The following is a 22,331-nucleotide window of genomic DNA, read 5'->3' as shown; positions in this document are numbered from 1 at the left end:
GGCCTCCTGGCACTCCTTGGACCATACAAACTTTACTCCTTTCTTTAATAAATTTATCAAAGAAGGTAATTTCAGAGAAGTTCTTTATAAACCGCCTGCAATACCCGACCATACCCAAGAACCCTCCTGACCCCCTCTCCTGTTCTGGAGGAGCAGGAAAGCCAGCCACAGCCTCTTACATTAGCTTTCTTAGGAGCAACTCTACCCAGACTCACCCTCATGCCCAAGATGATAAAACCGTAGCCTGGGCGAAATCGCTCTCAAATTAACCACCAATCCAGCTTTTCTCAACGCCTTAAACAAAGCTTCGAGTCTTTCCAAATGGGTCTCCCAATCATCACTATATATCACTAAATCATCAATATACACGACGCAACCTTCCAAACTCTGAGTGATATGATTCATCAGCCTTTGGAAGGTGGCAGCCGCATTCTTCATGCCAAAGGGCATAACCTTACACTCATATAAACCTTCGCCTGTAACGAAAGCGGAAATTTTCCTAGCACGAGGGGAAAGACCAACCTGCCAATATCCTTTAAGCAAATCTAGCTTTAATAAAACTTGGCAGATCCAATTGATCTATACAGTCCTCCACCCTCGGCAAGGGAAGAATCGTCTCTATTCAACTGTTGACCTTCTATAATCAAAGCAAAGGCGGTGTTGGCCTCCTCCTTCTTAACCAACACGACCGAGAACTCCAAGGGCTACAACTTGTTTAATTAAACTGCGGTCCAACATAGCCGGAGACCTCCTCCTGAACGATTTTTCCTGATGGGGTTAAGCCTATACGGGCACTGTTTAACGGGCTTAGCATCCCCAACGTCCACATCATGATCCAAAACATTCAACCTACCTGGCGCATCCTGAAAACAAGTCTTGTACCTGTGGATGATACCAATCAAAGCTTCCGATTTCTAGAATTCAAATGCTGAAATTTAGTGGAAAGGTTATTTAAAATATCGGAATTGCTTGACAAAACATCGGGACTAATATACATTTTTCTTGTTAACTGAAAGATTCTCATCTACCTCTACAGACACTACTGTAATTGGATCCACTACTACTGATTCTACCTGATCTACATCTCTACTAACAAAGGGCTTCAGCATATTTACATGACAAATTCGAGACTTTCGTCCTACCAGGTTTCAATCAAATAATTTATCACTTAACTTTTTCTGTGACTCTCCATGGGCCTGAAAACGAGCCAGGGGGTTACCTGGTATAGGCAATAAACTAATACACAACCTCAGGTTTAAAAATACGAATCTTATCCCAATGTCATAATTAGACTTCATTATTGCCTGACTTTTTTACGCAAATCTGCTTGAGCAAAATCCCAAGCTCTCTCAGCTTCCTAAACTAGATACACAATTTAATACATTAACTTCGTGCCCTCCTCCCAATGCTCTCTTACCACATCAAGAGGGCCATGTACACAATGGGCAAATACCAGTTCGAAAGGAGAGAACCCCAAAGACTCATTAGGTACAGACCGTATAGCAAATAGGGCATAAGGAACCTCCTTATCCCATTCATTACCTGTTTCAATACAAAATTTCTTTAAAACCGACTTCAGAGTCTGGTGAAACCTTTCCACCTGACCCTGACTCTCTGGGTGATAAGGAGAAGAGGTAACATGACTAACACCTAGTTCCACCATTTTCTTTGAAAACTTACTTGTAAAATTGTTACAGTCTGACTGTAAAACTTTAGGAATGCCAAATCGAGTGAAAAACCCGACTAAGGCTTCCACCACCTTCTCACCCCGAATGATACCGGTTATTCCCCCTCCAACCGTTACCTCGAGGAGGGAACCTCTTACCACTAACCTCTTTCACACAGTCCTGACGATGAGCAAGGGAATACTCATCAGAAGCTATGGCTATTTCTTGAAGAGAATCCAATTTAAGTTCATCTAAATGAATTTTCAGTTCTCTAACAACGATTCCATTTTTTTGAACTCTTCAACCAAAATTAGTAATTTTAATTTCGTCTAAAGAATCAGTCTCTTGATTTCTTAATCGTCAAGGAACTGTCTTCCTGCAACCAACAAAGGTCATCCCGGTTTCTTAAGGTTACGGAACTTCTGGCCGATAAGCCTCCGAACCAAATCATATGCCTAAGAATAATGGCCTAATAGAATCATAATCAGCTTGATTGTGATCCTCGCTTAAAGTGTTATAAACCCGCTGAGCTTCCTTTAGCTTGTGACTCAATCATAGTATCCGTTACATATTCTACAAGACAATTCTTCGCAATTGTTCAAACGAAATAAAGAAATCGGGAACATCTTCCTCATTGAATACTGGCATTAATTTCAAAGCATTCATTAGGTCAAAACGATTATTATGGTTATTATTACTGATATCATTATGATTATTATCACTAGCATTAAGCATACGCATTTGCAACTCAAATTTTCGCCCTTTTCGCGCTCTTTCAGCCCTCAGTTGCAAAGTCTTATATTCCAGCTCTTAAGCTTAAACTCCTGGGAAAGATTTCAACTTTAACTCACTCACCTCCTGGCTACCTACCTCCCCATCTCTCATCACTACTACTGTTACCAAAGTCTGGATCCCAGGCGTTACTGTTTCCTTTATATTACTCTTACCACCTTTAATAGCTTTAAGGACTACGCAATAACCAGGCCCTTCCTAATCTCTGTCGGTAATCCCTAAGCCCAAGTGCTCAGCTAGACACCATAACTCATCTCTCTTAAGCTCAAAAATTTCCTCCTCCCAGTCAGGACTAGCTAAAAATAGCGCTGCCGCCTCCTCAGATTTATCCCCAACTAAAGGCATCTTCCAAAACTAAGGCGAAAATAATAAAAGACTAAATAGGTTAATTTTCCCCCAACCACCTAATTCTCCCGAGTACACCTCTCCAAGAAAAACTCCCCAAGGTTGGAATGTCAGTCAGGATCCTGTCACGGTCGCCACTCTTGTTAGGAACTTCAAGATGGTCTGAAGTTTTTAAGGTTCTTTTTGACCTGTATTTCAGATCAGTACCACAAAACGGGTATGATCCCTGACAAACCAACACTCAAAGAGCACAATCTCAGAGAGGATACACAAAGCCACAAACTCAAATTAACAATAATTTATTACAAACAACACATAGCAAAAGGAACTTCTCTGAAAACTGAACAGATGGGAGAAAGAAATTGACAAATACACACAATAACAACAAATCAATCACTTCCTCAATCGCCTACCTAACTAGCATGCTAAGAAATAAGAGAAGTAAACAGGAAGTAAGGAAAACACTCTCTTCCTAGCATACGATAGTAGGAGATCCAGGGGGAAAGGAAACCTAACCCATATATATATACAATATTCAATTAATACCTGTATGAAATACATACATTAGCAGATCATTTTCTTGGATTATGCCTATAAAGTAAGAAGATGTTTCAGACAATGGTTAGAGGCTGCTAAAGTTAAAACTATGGAAGAACTTGAGGAGTTAGTAGTCTTAGAGCAATATCTGAGAGGAATTTCTGAACACATAAGAGCTTATTTAAGAGAGAGAGAGAGAGAGGTTAAGAAACTTGACAAAGCTGCTACATTGAGTGAAGATTACAATATAATCAGTAGCAAAAGAAATTATAATGTCAATACCAGAACCAACAACTCACAGGTTTTAGGTCTCAATCAAATTTTAGGAACATTAAAAATGGGAAACCTTCTTGATAATACCAGTATAATGCCAGGTGATACAATTGAATTGAATGTTAAACCTCACCTTCCAGTTTCTCAAGACAGATACAGAAGACTAATGTTGTCTGCTACAAGTGTGGAAAGAGCAGGACACTACAGTTGAGATTGTTTGAAGATGCAAAGCAGACCAAACCAACTGGTCAAGTGGTTAAAGGTAACCAGGTGAAAGCCAACTATGAGCAATAGGGGAAGGAGACAGTTGGGAAGACTGAGACCAAACAAGCTGAGTGTTTAGCAACCAGTGGAAATGTAACCTCAAGCAGTGAGTGGTTGAGCAGTGTGGAGGCTTTTTAGCCATATATCTATGAAGGTATGTTGACAACTCTCCTTGAGTGTGCAGGTACCAGTCAAGGTATTACATGATACTGGGAGTAACCATAGTGTGGTAGTTCGTGGTGCTCGCCCACAGTTGGAGAAGAATCTCACTGGAGATTCAGTTATATTGAAGGGTATAGGAGGAGAAGAGGTAACTCCTATATACCACTGGCACCTGTCGTGTGAATTGGTGGCAGGGAATATTGATTTTGCTGTAAAGGATTCACTAGCTGTTAAAGGTGTACATGTTTTACTGGGTAATGCAGCAGTGTGTACTTTTGTTCCTTGTCCCATAGTGACAGACAAGCCACTGAGGATTAGTCCTATGGTAGATTTAAGGAAGAAAAATCCCCACCTGCCACTAAGTTGCGTAACTACCAGGAATATGAAGAGAATTACATCCCCAAGTGAAGAAACTGAGGATTTACCTGCACCAGAAGGATCTTTGAAGGATCTTTGAGCTTTGAAGAGCTGTTCCAGGAAAGTGAAGGTTTCCCTAGTGTTAGTAATGAAGAGATTTCCAAGAAGAAGAGGATCCAATTGTTATTGAAGAGACTCAGAGTAGTCAAAGTGTTCCTGAAGATAGTAGTGAAACTACAGTAGCAGAGTTACAGATATTGAGAGTTCTGCCCTTGAAGTTGGTCAAGTGACTAGAGAGAAGCTAATAGAACTTCAGAAGAAGGATACAACGTTGGCTGATTTGTTGTTCAGAGTTGTTGATCAAGAAGAGATGCAACAAACTTCCACCTGTTATTATCTAAAGGAAGGATTGCTAATGAGGAAGCATCAACCTGCAGATATTCTAGGAAATGCTGAATGAATATCATGTTTTGATTCCATCCATTGAGGAAGCAAGTGGAGCAATACATGAGTCTGGACATATGGGAATTATGAGAAGATTATGAAGTGTTTTTTCTGGCCTGGACTTCACAAAGATGTAACCAGATTCTGTTGAGAATATCACACCTGCCAGATAGCTGGAAAACTGAATGAAACCATTCAGAAAGCCCCCTACAACCATAGAAGTTAGAGGAGAACCCTTTAGTGAAGTGATTATAGATGTGGTTAGGCCGCTTCCAAAAACAAAGAAAGGAAATGCATATCTGTTAACATTAATGTGTCCTGTGACAAGGTATCCTGAGGCGATCCCTGTAAGAAGTATAAGTGCAAAGGTAATTGCTGAGAAGTTGGTGGAGTTTTTCTCCAAGTTTGGAATACCAGAAATTGTGCAAAGTGATAGCGGAATGAACTTTGCTTCAAAATTGTCCAAGACTGTGATGAACTTGTTAGTGGTGAAACAATAGTTATCAGCGTTTATCATCCAGAGACTCAAGGATCCTTGGAAAGGTTTCACCAGACATTAAAAAGTATGTTAACTAAGTATTGTTATGAATCCAGAAGAGAATGGGGTGCTGGTTTACCCTTGATGTTCTTTGAAGTTAGGAATGCTTATCAAGAAAGTATGGGATGTTCATCAAATGAAATTATTTTTGATAGAGACATGAGAGGTCCATTGAAGACTCTTGCAGAGAATTGGGAAGAAAATCAAGAGGAAATCCAAGGAGAATATGTGAAGAATTTGAGGAAAAGGTTAAGAGAAATTAGAAAATTCTCTTTAGAAAATTTGAAAATAAGTCAAGAGAAAATGAAAAGAAGATATAATGCTAAGACTAAGCTAAGAAGTTTTAGTGTAGGACAGCAAGTTCTAGTGTTCTTACCAGTGAAAAGATTCCCCTTACCAATAAATTTCAAGGTCTCTATAGGATAATAGAGAAGTTAAGTTATCGAACCTATGTGACTGAAACACCAGGAAGAAGGAAACAACAGAGGAAGGTACATATGAATCTTTTGAAACCTTACTTCTCAGAGACCAAAACTGAAAGTGTCAATAATACAGACAACTTCATCTACAGAAGACGATGATGGCTATGAATTGGGAGCTGAAAGCAATGTGAACAATTCTTCCATATTGGGAAATTTGGAATGATAAATTAAAACATCTAAGTGTTGAGCAAAGTGGTGAATTAAGTTTCCCTGAAATTTTTGCACATGTACCTAGGCATACTGATCTGACAGAACATGAGATAAAGATCAGAGAAGATGGAAAACCTTTTAAACAAAGAGCTATTCACTTATCACCGTTTCATCGAGATGTTATGAAAAAAGAAGTGGAGTATTTATTGCAGCATGGATTAGCAAAACCCAGTTCAAGTCATCACAGTTCTCCTTGTGTGTTAGCGAAGAAACCAGATGGCTCATTTAGGATGTGTACTAATTATAGGAAACTGAATTCCATTAGAGTGGGTGACAATTATCCATTGCCTCTTATTGATCAATTACTTGATAATATTGTCAAGCCAAGTTTGTTTCCAAGATAGATTTGTTGAAAGGATATTATTAGATTCCTTTAGATGAGAATGCTAAGTTGGTGTCAGCTTTCATTACTCCTTTTGGACTGTATCAATACACTGTTTTGCCGTTTGGTCTGATGAATGCACCTGTAACATTCCAACGAGTGATGGATCAACTGCTAGGGTCCATAGAAGAAGTGGGTTTATACCTTGATGACATTGTGATTTATTCTAATAAATGGGAAGAACATCTGAAGATTTAAAGGAAAGTGCTCAAGAAATTACGGGAAGCAGGACTAGCAATCAACTTACAAAAAAGTGAGTATGGAAAGACAACTGTCCAGTATTTGGGATATGAAGGTAGAAAAGTCCTTCTTGCTCCTGTTAGCGCTAATGTAGAAGGTATCTGTAAGGCTAATCCCCCTACTACCAGGAAACAGCTACAAAGATTTTTTGGGCATGGCTGGATTTTATCGCTGTCCAAATTTCTCAGCCATAGTAGCTCCTCTGACTGATTTTGTAACCCTACTGTGTCAAAATAGAGAACATTTTTTGGAAAGAACAATGTAAATGCAGATTATTTATCCCTTTGTTAATCACTGGATTCAAACCAGGGATAACCATTCTTCTGGGGGGAGGAATTTCATGAAGTTGCCTAGTAAAGTATATATCTTTCCATGATTTTGATATATTTCTGTTCTGGTTGTCATGTGTTCTGTGTAATGATGATAATTGTTGAAGTATCATATGTAGTGTAATGTCAGATCTCGAAAAGAATCAGTGATTTAGATAACTTGAAAATGTAATTTACAATCAATAGTAACTTTCTTGAAAATAGCGTAGCAATGGGAAAGAGAGATTCCAGTTAGGCCAGATGTTGTGTTTTGATTCAGTTGTCATTGCAAAAGATAATGTGTTGACATGTCGGGGATAGCATCAGAGTCGAATTATGATGTTGCCTTGTAATAAACAATTGTCCAAGAAATTGATTAATGATTTTCAATGTTTATTTTTGTAAGAGTAACATTACTCTGATCAAATGTCATTTTTTCTAATGCACTAGTTTTGCCTCGTGTTGGTTTTGCATTAAGAACTTTAACATCATTTTTTTCAAGTCTTCTAGAATTTTTTTGTCATCTCTGTTCCCAAATTGCCTTATGAAAATGTTTTGTCATCTGTTTTGTTTCATTGACATTATCTTTTTCTAGAATTTTCTTTATCTGTTCCAAAAATTTTAATTTGAGACTGATTGTTTCATTTCTTACTGGTGGTTTCATCATTCTGATTTCTGGAGACCTCTCTCTCCTCTTCTCTCTCTTCTCTTCTCTCTCTCTCTCTCTTCAAAAGAGAGAAGTTATTAACGTAAAATATTTGTGTGGTCACTGGTATTAATTTTAGCTTTTGAGATCTGAATGTAGGGAAAGTGTGTAACAGCGCCTATCAGAAGTATGTTATGAGAATCTCAAGCAGCTGCATTTCGAGTAGATTTTGCAAAAGTTTTCACAAGCTTGTGTAAGGTAAAATGAATTTTAATTATTGTTACCATAGTATAATAAAGTATATTAAGAGATTTTTGTCTTAATGAAATTGTTGTTAGTAAATCTCTTGTGTATTTTTGTGTATTCTTGTGTTTGCAATCTCTTAATTTTTCACATTTTATATACTGGTGATTTAACATTTATTTACTCAGCAATTTAATCATTTCTTAATAATTTAATATTTCATGTTTGCTTTAATTTTAATTTATTAAGATCTTCTTTTAAAATCTTGAGTAATTCTAGATAGTTTAAATTTAATTTAATTTCTTGTTAAATTAACCTTTGTAATTTTGCTCAAGAATTAGTTAAATTTTGTGTTGTTTTCAAGTAATAGTAAATTTCTTCAGGTTGTGAATTTTAATTATAAATTTTGAATTTAACTTTTTTAATAAAAAAATACTGTGTTTCATTTATTGACCACCAGTGAATAGGATTAAATGTATGCATAATAGTAAATTTCTTCAGATTGTGAATTTTGATTATAAATTTAAATTCTAAAGTATTTTTTTTATTTAAAATTAAAAAGAAAACAGTGCTTCATTTACTGACTGCCAGTGAATAGGATTAAATATGTGCATAAGGCAAATTGATAAACATGTTTTATTCCTTCTGTTTTGCTGAAGTGAATTAAGCCCAGGGAAACAGTTAAAGTTGTTTGATGGATTGATGCCCTTTTACTCTAGAATATTTCTTGTTTAATAGTTGATAGCTCACACTCGTTTTGATAAACTTAGTCTGATTTCTCATGTGATTAGTAAGTTTGTTAAGGGATCACTGTTACCTTTAGAGTACTCAGGCATAATTTTTATTGTTATGAGAGTTCAGGTATCTGGCTGAAGTGAGGTAAACTTTTTTAATTCTGTGATTAGTTGTCTAATAACCAGGCACTTGTACATGTTACAATATACATACATATATACATATATATATATATATATATATATATATATATATATATATATATATATATATATATATATATATATATATATATATATATATATATATATATATATATATATATATATATATATATATATATATATATATATATATATATATATATATATATATATATATATATATATATATATATATATATATATATATATATATATATATATATATATATATATATATATATATATATATATATATATAGGAACGTGTCCGATGAATTATGGCACCGGACGGACATCTGATAGTTTCTGCAGAACACCATGTTGAGAGTCTTATAGAGGCCACCTTGTACTAATGTTGGAACGTTTGAAATTCATAGTCAGAAGGGGTCTGGTTATGTACTAACATGTTCTCACACCCTAACCAGTCAGCGTTTATGAGCGTGAAGATACTACTGTAACAATTATATCTATCATAAACTAAAACACATCTTGACTTATAGTTAGCAGCCGAGGATTGAAACTGGTCGCCCAAAAGGTACATAGTCTCCTCACTATCCCATACTATTATCGAACCATTAAAACCACTAGGGAAAGGTTGTATGATATAACTATGAAACGGTTTAAAGTTACTAACTAGCAACCGCCTATCAGACACTTGTACTCTCAAAATCCTATAATAAAGATACAAAATCTCTCCAGTAAAAATTACCAGGAACCATACAGATATGCCGCATTCATCAAAGTCGATTCTAAAGACACGAGAGGTAAAATGTCTCCAAAAATTCACCCCTTCGAAGCGGCAACCACTGCCTTAACCTGTATTTGAACTTCCGATAATACAGATTCCGCTACTTACCCAATATTCAGCAAGGTAGTTTGCCAATAAGAGAAAACTATCGCAACATCTAAGTCTCCCCCCAGCCTATCAACTGTGACCAATAACCCATATAAAAACGTCCTTAATGTCTCAAAAACCTCTCGTACTACTAAAGCCATCAAAGTTTTACCTTGGCTAACTAATTCTGCCGATACCTATTCATTTTTCAACAAATTAGCAATTGACGTACTAGCAAGCATTCCTATGACCAAATCGGCTCAAACTAACAATGGCGCAGCCCTCTTACTCCTTGTAGAAGAAACCTGAGAAGTCAAAGAACCTAAATTTGGAAGCCATGTTAAAGTCTTATTAATCTTATCCAGGACTCTAACAGTTGTAGCATTAAGTTTGGTTAACCACCCCTGCAATGGATCAGACAGATCCCGTCGAGTATTCATCTCACCCAATAAATTCCTAATCGACTGAACTTTATTCTGGGATGCTTCAAGCTCATCCCTTGCTGAGCCTATATCCTCGAACCCTGTACTCAAAGTTACCACGTCTGACGACGACCACACATCATAATCTTCTTCTATAATAACACCTGGGCCTAACCTCACTATGGAATTAGCCCATGCCACGACCCCTAAAGCCATGAGTAGACGAAACTTCCACATCTAAAAAAAAAAGGAAAGAAACCTGTAAGTTACCAGATCCCGAAACAAGAAAAAAAACAAACAAACAAAGAAGATAAACCTATGTATCTATAAAAGTCTATGGTATTTTGTGCCTAATTCAGCTAAGTTTTCCCCTCTCAGACATCATTGCGACACCCAAAAAGAACTACTCCGAACCGCTGCATTTACAAAGAAAAGGTGGAGGGGAAACTGAACTCGGACTATTAAAGATTTGTATAACTATGGACAGACGTCCTCCCGGTTGAAAAAGAGTACAAATCACTCACCTTTAAAACCCATTAAAAAACAAAAGAGAAAAAAAATTATCAGAAACAACAGTACATCACAGGAATTAACCCACAAGATTCCCATTAACCTGTCTTTAATTTTAGATACAGGTGCCACCTAAGGCACTCCCGTATTTTCATCCCGAACAACAAATCTGTTCCCCTTTCTTACTTCTACAACCCTGAAGGGACCCCCAAATTTAGGATTCTTAACATTTATTTTCACAAATACCCTGTCCCCCACAGCAACTTAAAATCTATCTGGCTTTGAATTGCTCCTGTCAACCATATCCTGAGTTTTCAACTCAAGAGTAGTAATTTAACTGTATTATCACCCAATGGAATAGGTAGTAAATCAAAAGCGCCCCGAGCTGGATAGCCAAATAGTGCTTCAGTGGGAGACATTCCAATGGTATCACTAACCATAGAATTAATGCAATACTAAACCTGTGGAACATATCGATACCAATTTACATCATTGCCCCATACAGTAATTCTGAGAGCCTCAATTACTTTCTCAATATTCAACAAGGTAGTTTGCCAATAAGACAGAGCTCTCCCTTAATTAGCCCCAATACAAGTAACTAACAAGAAAAAAAAACCACAATAACACTCCAACAATTCTCACTACAAGAAAAACAAACTGGAGTTTGTCTCTTCTCTCTTCTCTCTCTCTCGAAGGCAACTCTCTCTCTGAGCACTTGACTCTCAGGTCTACCGAAACAAGCATTATCCAAAATAATGATTTGACAGTAATCTAACATAACTGAACTGGAAGAAACAAGCCATTAAATAAATAAATAACTTCCCCACAATGGGTCAACATAAGTCAAAGTCCAGTATATTCCCCCAATGAGCACATCTTAACCTATTCCTCAGCAGAACATCTGAAGAAGTCAAGTAAAACCCTTGTTAAACAAATGAATAAAAATAAAGATAAGAAAGCGACTCCCATGTTACTTATAAAGTACACACAATGTAGAAAATGTCAGATTCAATTGAGATATATGTTAAATGAAAAGAACACTCTACAGTTTGAGAAATCTAAAATGTTTCCTATCTCCAAACAGCAATGTTCACAGTTCTGATCGACAGGTCTCGAACCACAGAGCCTTCACCGAAGGCTTCTATCAATATCCGGTGTTGATCTTCGAATGACAATTATTTTGATAACTAATACCTTCATGCCTGTCTTTGTGCCCCAAAAAAACAGAAAAAGGAACGAATTCTCCAGAACCTGGACATTTCCGGTGAACAAACTCATAAAGTCTTGCCCCAGGCAGGCATGTTCTCACATCTCAAGAATATCTGATGCAGTTGACATGAGCACAATTTTCCTAATCAGGATGCGCGCCAGACATCAGCTAAGCATTATCTCAAGGCTTTTCATAATGCCTTTAGTCACACTTATTAATAAAAAATATACTGTGTATTGTAATTCATAAAACATTCCATGACCTTTGAGCTTATAAATATATATATGTATATTATATATATATATATATATATAAATATATATATATATATATATATATATATATAGTATATATATATATATATATATATATATATATATATATATATATATATGTCTGTGTGTGATGGTATGTGCGTGTGTGTATATGTGTGTGTGTGTAAATGTGTGTATGTGCATCTTTGTGTATGGAGAGGGAGCCAGATGATATGAATAATAAAAGCTGAAAGAAGTCACGGATTGATTATTGGATGTAAATCAAAACAGTACAAGAAATATCTCCAAAGAAATAAAATATAAATTTTATACACTGTAACATTGCAGAATGCTGTTATAAGAAGAAAGCTATAAAATAAATAGAGAAGAATTTATAAACATTAAATGCTTTAGTGTCGTGTACAAGTTTATTTTCATAACTTGTGTGACATATTATTAGTGCAGCAGATAATTGCATATTTCATAAGAATCGTTCAGATAGTGAAACAAGTTATGAAATTTTGCACAAGTATGTTTAAAGTTCCCCTCTATCAGAAAAGGGTTGTTCACCACTGCAAAAATTTAATATGGCGACCAAATTCCAAGATCGGCAAGTATCGACAGACTAATTTTTCACTAGAATGGATGTATTTGCATCTCCAATATGGTAAAGCTCTTCCATACCAAGGAGAATATTATGTTTCTGTAGAAAGACAGCACAAAGTTTACCTTAGATATGGGGGCTATATGGCTGCCAAGAAAAGGTAGAAACATAATTATAATGAGAAATAATCGTTCAACAATTATCGTTTTAAACATGGATCTTGGTTTCTGGTTTTAGATCCTAACAGGCCATCTCTTTCGAATAACTCATCAATTTTGAAGGAAACATAAATGTAAAGAGTATATGTCTGCTACACAACCAGGGCACACTGGTGACATCACTGCTGTGTAACTCAGCATGGGGTTCAGTGCCAGCTAATCAGCTTTACTAACGAAGAGTAGTCTTAGACTATAGTTGAAGTATAAGTTTAGTTTAGTGCTTCCCAAATGCTTTGAACAGCCCCAGACCAGCTACGATTAAATAGTGCACCTGAAAGTGCAGGATGTCACTGATTTTCTGTACCCTGGCCAGATACCCATAATCACAGCTGATCAGCCAATCTATGCCGTAGCAAAGCAGGTGCAGTGGCAGTGGCCTGATCAGTATGGCGAAGACAAGTATCTGGTAATGTTTGGTGGTCTGCACATTGAGATGGCAGCAATGACATCTCTTGGTACTCTTCTTCATGGCAGTGGTTGACAGGAGCTCTGGTGGAGGCAGGAGTTGCTTCATCTGGAACTGCAGAATCCTTCCTGTCAGCTGCAAGTGTAACCAGGACACGGCAGATGCACCAGGTTACAGCCTCTAGTTTGTACAAACTCCTGAGGACAGCATACACTGACTACTGTGCTGAGAAAGCAAACAACAATGAGCAGGCATTAGAGTTTGAGGAGTGGTGTGACCTTCGAAGACAGCAGAGTCCACAGTTCCACTTCTGGCACATGGTGTTGTCTATGGAACTTGTGATATTCCTACTGATCAGGTCCTTCCGTGAGGCCAATTTTGTCCTCTACGCTGGGCATTGCATGAGCTGATACCCTACTTCTTTTCCAACAATAATACAAACTATGCTCGTTGGCTGCCTATTCACCTCAGGGACATGCTTACCCTAGAGAGTTCACACCCAGAGTTGCACAAGGAGTTCAAGGCTGGCAACTTTGTTGTGTACAAGACCAGTCGCCAGTTCTCAGCAATGGCTCTTGACCAAGCTCATGAGCAGACCAATGCCTTTATAAAGGCTGATGGCGGAGCCATTGGGCTGACTGAAGATCCGTCAGCACTCAGAAGATGGATGGTGGCTGGCCCAGAGATCATCCGCTTGGTGTCTGCATACGAAACAGAGGTTCAAAGTAAGGAGTCTAATGAGCAGACAACACACCATGAACAAACACCTCATGCGCAGAAGACATTCTTGGAGAGAGTCAGCAAGCTGTCATTGGCTTTGCAACACTTGGGAAGTCCTTTTCAGGAAGAGAGCCAGGATCTGTATTCCATTGACAACAAAGACATTGCCCACCCCAGCTCAGCAGAACTTCTACAGACACACCTTGACAGAGGCCGCACTAAATTTCAGAAGTTTTCAGACTTTTGGCAAACAATGCAGTCTCCTTCTATGAGCCGATAAAGAAGAACAGAACTGACTTCTTCAGGCAAGAAGCTGCTCCTGTAGAACAGTCAAAGCAGAAACTTCTGAAGGAGGATTGCCAGCTTTTTCTCAAAGCTATTTATATCCTGTCAGAGCCGTGAATGTGATCTGCAGGAATTCTTCCAGCACGAGAATCAAACATTCCCAGCTTCCCTTAGTGAGGGTGGTAGGCTGTACACATGTCAGAAGTCTCAGCTGACCTCGGTCCTGGAGAGTCATGTTACACTAGAAGACAAAGAACCAAAGACTGATGTCCTCATTGTAGATGGATCAGCTTTGGTCCATGCCTTGCCACCAAAGAAAGGAAAGACCTTTGAGGGCTATGCACTTTGCGACTTCTTGCCTGTGATACAATCCTATAGCAGCAAGTACACATCATCACATCTTGTATTTGATGTATACAATACATCCAGCCTCAAAGCTGAGACCAGGCTCCAACGTGGTCAAGGAGGAAGGCGCAAGGTGACAGACAAGAACACAATTCCATCCAACTGGCGCAATTTCCTAAGACACGATGCCAACAAGACAGAGTTGTTCCAGTTCCTGGCAGACAAAGTTGCCCAGATGTCTGCCACAAATGTTGTCATTGCCACGAAAGGGTCTGCTGTCCTCAGCACTCATGAGGCTAGTCTTCAGGGACTGGAAAAGTGCTCTCATGAGGAAGCTGACACCTGCATCTTTCTCCATGCCAAATATGCCACAGAACATGGAGCCAAGACCATCACGGTTAAAGCAAATGACACAGATGTTCTTGTCGTTGCAGTCAGTGCTTTCTCCACTCTCCACAATCTAGGGCTAGAGAAGCTATGGTGGCATTTGGCCAAGGCCAGAGCCTGCGCTGGATTGCTGTGCATGACCTGTGCAACTCTCTGGGCCAGGAGAAGGTGAATGGCATGCTCTTCTTCCATGCGTTCACAGGCTGTGATACAGTGTCAGCCTTCCGGAGCAAGGGCAAGAAGACCGCCTGGCAGACATGGAACATCTTTCCAGAGGCCTCCACTGTGTTCTCCAAACTGAGTCACTACCCTCTCAGAGTGGAAGAGAGTGACCTGAAGGTCCTGAGAGGTTTGTCATACTTATGTATGAAAGATCCAGCACTGCTGGCACTGTGGATGAGGCTAGACTTGATATGTTTGCCAGAAAACAAAGGGCATATGAGGCCATTCCACCAACCAGGGAGCTCTCCTCCAACACATCAAGCGTGCTGCGTACCAGGCTGGTTGTGTGGGGCAGGCCACCCAGTGTCAGCCACAGCCAGAGAACCCTGCTGAGTGGGGATGGCAAAGTCTGGTGAAGCATGGCAAGTCCTCTGACAACCAACTCGCCCTTAGCCAAGAGTTGCCAACAGCTTACCAAATGTGGATGCAAAGCAGGCTGTCGGGAAAGGTGCAAGTGCTGGCAAGCTGGGTCTTCCTGCACAGCTCTGTGCACTTGCAAATGTGAAGTCTAGATAAATATTGCCCTCTCTTCAGTAGATAATCTAGCTTGAGCATCCAACGTGTCATGCTATGCCTACCTTCTTATCCTCGAATTTTTCAAAGGTGTAGGTTGAGAGACCTATACATAGATTGGTTGGGTGTTAGTCCGTATTTCTCTTCTTTTCTTTTTATGGTTACAGTCTTAGACACAATGTTGTATGTGACCATACCATTACTATTTCAGTTGAAAATAGCATATTAGTTAAACTGTCTGATCACATGAATATACCATTAAATAAAAACAGTTGGTCTCTATGTTGCTAGCGCTGTGGATAGAAAAAAAAAAAACTTTTATGGCAACCATTTTGTACGCCATCTTGGTTACAATTCATTTAGTAAGGGTTTTCAATAAAATGTGTGGTATGGAACATTTTATAACCTAAAAGTCGAGGTTTAAAAAAAAAAACTGGCATATTCCATCCAATAGATGCTCCCAAACCAGTGAATCTCAACCTAGATGGCGGCCATTTTGAAAAATAGCCGCCATCTTGGATTTTCAGGTGGCCAGCGCCCTTTCTAAGAGAGCGTAGTCTTAGGAATGTTTGTGCCAGATTTCATGCTTGTTTCACTATCTGAACGATTTTTACAGCAATCTGCTGCACTATATTGTTCCCTTCTTACCTGCATATTTCTTCTAATTCAACGAAGTAGTCGTCCACAGCGTCTCTTCCGTAGTCAGCTGCTTACGAGTTTGTTATTTCGAAGGGAATTAGATTAAATGTAATTATATCTCTCAGAAAGGTTTAATGGAGACGAATTGGGTAGCTTCTTACTTTAATGATGAGAGTTAACTACATACAGAAGTACATCAAAGTTCAGTTTAAGTCTGGTTAGTATCCCGCGGTCAGAGTCTGGTTGGGACCATGAAAGCAAGGGGAAGAACTACGTCTTCTTGTGTGGGTGACTAGGGACTCGAATCCCTTCTTCTCTCTTCTGGCTTCTCTGGAACCCCTGGTTCTTCCTTCTATCTTCCATCTCCTATCTCTAAGTTCCTCATTGGAAGAATTTATCTGTGAGGCCTCCCTTCGAACAGCTTGATTGGGAAGGACAGTTGTGGGTGCTGTTAAAATCTCTCCTTAGAGGATTTGATTGGAAATGACCTCAGGAGGAGGTGTAAATGACTCCTCCCAGAATGTTTAATTGGAGAAAAGGTGAACTATTTCACTTTGTCCAGCCCCCTCTTCATGGAATTTCCATTTAAAACGCCTCCTGTTGAAGGCGGGTTTATAGATATGGCTGGAATGTTAACTTCTGATGAGGTGCTAGCAATCCTTGGTCAGCTAAATCGCGAGGGTACAGTTACCAGATTTTACACGATATACTCGCTCACTGTTTAGAGTTCTTGTAAGACGGTTTCTTACAGTTAGCTTACTTGACACTTTTTAGCCTCGCAATGCATAACAACCAAGGCTTAATTGTTGTTTTCTCTCTCTCCTCTTCTCTCTCTCTCTCTCTCTCTCTCTCTCTCTCTCTCTCTCTCTCTATTCTTTCTCTTATGCTTTCCTATCTACTTTTTCCTTACAACATTACATATCACTCGGCCCCGCTATCTCACATTGCCCTCAGTGTGACAATAAAAATATAGTAGAAATGGATAGTTGTAAATTTACATACAAAACAAATTATTTATATGATTGCCAATAATGTAAAACACACATATAAAATGTTGAATAATTCATGTTAATGCAATAATGGTAAAATAATAGATCAATAATAAATTATACAATGAATCATTACTTAAAAGAAACATTCATACACACAATGAACTACCACATTGTAAAATGGTTAAATGCAATAGTGAATATATAATAAAAGTCAATAACATATAGGGAAATTGGCAATAAATCATGTTTATAAGAACATTATTCTTCTTCTTTGGCCCTTTTAATTTCTTTTATGATCGTCTTTGAAATTACTACACGTTTGACTAAAATTGCAAATACCACAATTACAAGTAAGATTATGATTAAACTGAACAGAGACAAAATTGGTGAAACTTTTTCTTTGTAGTAGAAAAACTCATTTACCAATGGTAACTCATTCGGTTGTTTTAATTCTGAGACGTGAAACTCTTTGATATTCTTAGAATAGTTCATGTATGGGATATCCATTTTAAATTTTAACTCAGTGAAAATATGAAGTTCATAGTACAACTGGTTTGGTATAGCTAATTTGCAAGCCTTATCAAAAGCATGGACATTCTTAAATGTAACTTCTGTACTTAGATTATGGCAGTTGATTATAGCTGTTACAGTATCTAGTGAAAACACAAAAATTGGCTGTTCTACTAGGATGCAAACAAATCTGTGTGTGGATAAACTCGTACATAACTCCTCTTCTTGATTTTTGTTGTCAGTTTTTTCTTGAACATAAGGATAGGCATTAGTAGTTTCGTAAAGGTGATCAATGTTACAAATGTATTCTTTTTCCCTTAAAATTGTGCAGTCTTTTAATTGGGCATCAGTAATAAATGAAAACATTAATCTATGTTCTTCTAATGCAAAATGGATGTTGTTGACATTTGAAATGATTACATTTTCTTTTATCAACATGGGGAAAGGATGTATAAACATCAGTACATCTGCATTTTTCTGATTAAATGGTAACACTAAAATAATCTTATCCTGCACCACCTTTGTGGTTATTAGATTAAAGTACGTTAGAACATCTTTTACCATATGGGTATAATGCCCTCTAAAAAAAAAAAAAAATTAATTATATCTTCTTTAGGAGTGATTAGTGTTGGGCATAACATTCCCTTATAAGCTAACAAGACTGCGTTTAACATGTCTCTATGTTCTTGCAAGATCATTTCTCTCTCCAGTACAAAATTATTCAGAAACTGTTTTCTATCATATTTAGTTCCTCTGTGACATCTTGGTTAACTTTACTAATGAATACCTTTAGCTTTTCTATTTCTTGGGCATTTAAGTTTTGAGAAGTTATCACTTTATTGATTACTGTACCTCTTGCTGCTGCCCATTGTTCCAGCTTTTCAATTCGAGCCTTTTCTTTTTCTAAATTAGATTCAATTGCGACTCCAAATAATTGATTTGGTGCTGTTCCTATAATAGGTAAGAACGATCTTTTGGACCTTGTATTTAGGATATTTCCTATGTCATTATCTAATCTTTTCAACAATGGTAAGGCACTGTTATTAACACTCTTCTGTATGATGGATGTGAGTTCTTTTTGAACATCTTTCAAAGTCATTTCATTGATAAGCACTGAAGATATATCAATACTCACAACTCCTAAATCCTTTATTAATTTCACAGATCCCCTTTTCTCTAGTAGTGCACCCTTTCGGATAACAACTTCGGTTGACACGAATTGAAGTATTACGATTATTAAGATGAGCCGCATGTTTGTATCTGTAAGAATAAGCCTTATCAGATATTCTGTATACATGAGGTATTTTAATTTCTATAAATACATTTTACATATGATATTTCAGTTCAACACTTATTTTTTTCTTAACTCATATCTTCTGTTTATTTGTTCTTCCTTATTCTCCTTCAATACTTTTTCTAACTTTTTAGTGGACCAAGTGTCTGATTTTATTACGTTCACACGATTCCAATGAACTGCCCTTTCCTTTAGATAATTCTCGTTAATAATTCTAAGTTTATTTAATTTTAACACTTCTAATACTCTATAAGGACATGAAATATAGGAGAAACCTTTACATTAGGACCTTCTGGAATATGATTTTGAACATATATCTGAGCACCTACTATAATGTCTGGTTTAGTCGTATTTTTATCATAGTACTTGTCATGAATTTTATGATATTCATTAAGTCTAGTCCTCGTTTGTTTGATCGTTTCATAAGTACGTCTAGTTTTCCATGCAATATAGTCATCATGATTATAAGTATGTCGGGGTGGTGTTACATCATCTAGTAAGGTATTAGGTAATCTTTTCTAATATCCATACAATAATTAGTGTGGCGATTCTCCTATTGTCTCATTTACAGTATTGTTTACAGTAAACTGTACGTCTTCCAAAGCTAAGTCCCGGTCATCTTTATTAGGTTTAACTAAAGTTTTCAGGATATCCTTTATTTTATGATTTGTTCTTTCTGCTGCTCCATTTGAACTTGGTAAATGCTGTTATTTGACATTTATTTATCTCGTAAAATTCATATAATTTTCTTAAGAGCTCACTGGTAAATTCAGCCGCGTTATCAGAAAGAAGAACTTGTGGACATGAATGACTCGTGATAATTCTAGATTTAAGAGCTTCTGCTACTGTAACTGCATCTCTGTTTCTTACTGGTACAATTTCTACATATCTGGTTAGATAGTCTAGAAAGACTAGTGTCTGTTTATTCCCTCTAATAGTGGTAGGAAATGGACCTAAAAAATCCATGGAAACGACCTGGAACGGATTTAATTCCGACGGATATTTTTCAAGTGAAGCCTTTGGATTTACGTTACCCTTATTTCTATTACAAACTACACAATTTTCTACAAAGCTCTTGGCATCTTCACTACAATGTGACCAAAAATAATTTCTGGTTATGATTCTACTTGTCTTTTTAATTCCTGGATTTACTGCAAACTTATATGAGTGGGTTAGTTCTAAAATTTCTCTGATTAGTGTTTTTGGGATGTATAGACGAGAATAACCATTCTTCTCTGTTGGCCTTTTATACAACAAAGCATTTATCAATACAAAATCATGTTTTAAAGATTCATCTGTCATTAACTGTCCTATTATCTGTCTGATTTCTGCATCATTTTCTTGTTGTATTTGTACTCTTTCTAAGTGTAAGTCTACTACTTGACAGCTAAAACAAAAGGTGTTAGTGGTAATGCATTTCAGTTTCTTCTTGGGATCTGGATAATGCATCTGCTAGTGTATTAAATTTCCCTGGGATATATCTGAATTCTGGAGCAAATTCTAACACGCTAGTGAACCATCTATTAAACTTCATGTTATTTGTAAAAGTTCTCTATTCAAACAAATCACAAATGGGTTTGTGATCAGTATGTATGTTGACTTTATGCCCAAGAGGTATGTGCCTAAATTTCTTTAATCCCCAGTATAATGCTAAACACTCCCTTTCTGTAGTACTATAATTTCTCTCTGCTGCGTTTAAGACTCTACTGGCATAATATACTGCCCTCATTCTAGTTTTGTCCTTCTGTAGTAATACAGCTCCTAGCCCTCTACTTGAGAAGTCTTTGGAGAAATCTGAGTAGACTAATACAGGATTCCTTGTCATTTTACTCTTTAGCGTTAGGAAGGCAGTCTCTTGCTCTTTATTCCATTAATATTTGACATCCGTCTCTGTTAATGCTGTTAATGGTTTGGCTATTGTAGCAAAACCCTTAATAAAAGCTCTATAGTAACCTACCATTCCTAGGAATCGTCTCAATGCTTTCAAATTTGTGGGAGCTGGATATTCAACTGTTGCCTTTATCTTGCCTGCTTTGCATGCGTAGTCCATCTTCACTAATTACATGACCTAAGAATTCCAAAGATTTCATTAAGAATTGACATTTCTTTAATTTGATTTTTAGTCCTGCTATTCTTAATCTTTCTAGGACTGTTTCTAAAGTTTTGAGGTGACTTTCTAAATCTTTACTGAAAATGATAACGTCATCTAAGTAAACTGCAACATTTTCTATATCTCCAAGACTTTGTACCACTAATCTAACAAAAAGTTAAAGGAGCCGAAATGAGTCCAAATGGCATGACTTCAAATTGTAAGTGTTCTGTATGTGTGCTGAAGGCTGTGTATGGTTTCGACTCTTCATCTAAAGGTACTTGCCAATATCCAGTCAGCATATCTAAGGGTGAAAATATTTTTTCACCTCCTAATCGAGCTAACATATCTTGAATTACTGGCATTGGCATTCTATCTGCGATGCTGTTGGAATTTAACTTTCTATAATCTATCAGAAGTCTCCAATTTCCATCTTTCTTTGGAACAAGTAGCAATTGAGAATTATATGGAGATTTGGAAGGAATGACTACCCCATCTTTCTTCATTTCTTCTATCAAATGATCAACTATGGGTCTTTGGCTTATTGGTAATCTGTAATTATGGATAAAGAATGGTTTTGCTCCATCATCTAACAAAATTCTATGTTGTAGGACAGTTCTCCTGCCTAATTTGTCTCCTTCTATAGCTATTACATCTCTGTATTTTTCTAATGCATGAATTAATTTATTTTTGTTTTCTGGGAAATCTGTTTTATTAATCTCTTTGCTTGATTCAGACTTTTGACCAGTTATAGATAAAAATGTTTTTTCTTCTAATGTTAGTAAAGGGTTGTTAATATGTGTTCCTTTGCAAAAGACAATGCCTGCATATAGTGTTAGTTTGTTATCTGAGTAGTTTTGAACATAAACTTCACAAGTATTGCCCTTCATGTGGACCAGTGAATTATCCATTCTGACAAAGTCTGGCAATTCTTCATTTAATAACAGAACGTCTTCAACTTCTGTTTCTTCTTTTCCTTTTCATTGCTTTTTTGTTAAACACTTCGGATGCAAAATTACTTTTCTGCTAAGTATGAACTGTATTTTAT

Source organism: Macrobrachium rosenbergii, chromosome 41 (genome assembly GCF_040412425.1).
Source record: "Macrobrachium rosenbergii isolate ZJJX-2024 chromosome 41, ASM4041242v1, whole genome shotgun sequence".
Classification (NCBI taxonomy): domain Eukaryota; kingdom Metazoa; phylum Arthropoda; class Malacostraca; order Decapoda; family Palaemonidae; genus Macrobrachium; species Macrobrachium rosenbergii.
The sequence above is the reverse complement of the archived record's forward strand: the minus strand, read 5'-3'. Positions refer to the sequence as shown.